This window comes from Nothoprocta perdicaria, unplaced genomic scaffold, assembly GCF_003342845.1.
Source record: "Nothoprocta perdicaria isolate Ctin4 unplaced genomic scaffold, notPer1 scaffold_207, whole genome shotgun sequence".
NCBI lineage: Eukaryota > Metazoa > Chordata > Aves > Tinamiformes > Tinamidae > Nothoprocta > Nothoprocta perdicaria.
In genome coordinates this window covers 250,502-250,832 of record NW_020455283.1, presented here as the reverse complement: position 1 = coordinate 250,832, position 331 = coordinate 250,502, and positions in this window count along the sequence as shown.

Below are 331 nucleotides of genomic sequence, written 5' to 3'. Positions count from 1 at the left end.
AGGTCGCCATTACAGGCAGCTAGGCAGGAACAGCCGGAGCGAAACTCGCTGCCCTTCCCTCAACGGGGCCGTTAAGGAGCACGACATGAGGCCAACCCAACCGCTCACACAGACCCCAAACCGCCTGCAGGCCACAACGTGCCCGCCCTCAACGGCGCTGACGCCCCGCCCACAACGGCCCCTACGCCCCGCCCACCCAGTCCCTAGTGCCCCGCCCACAACGGTCGTAAGGCGCTGCCCACTACGGCCTTAATGCCGCGCCCACAACGACCCCTACGCCCCGCCCACAATAGCCCTACGCCCCGCCCACAGAGTCCCTAGTGCCCCGCCC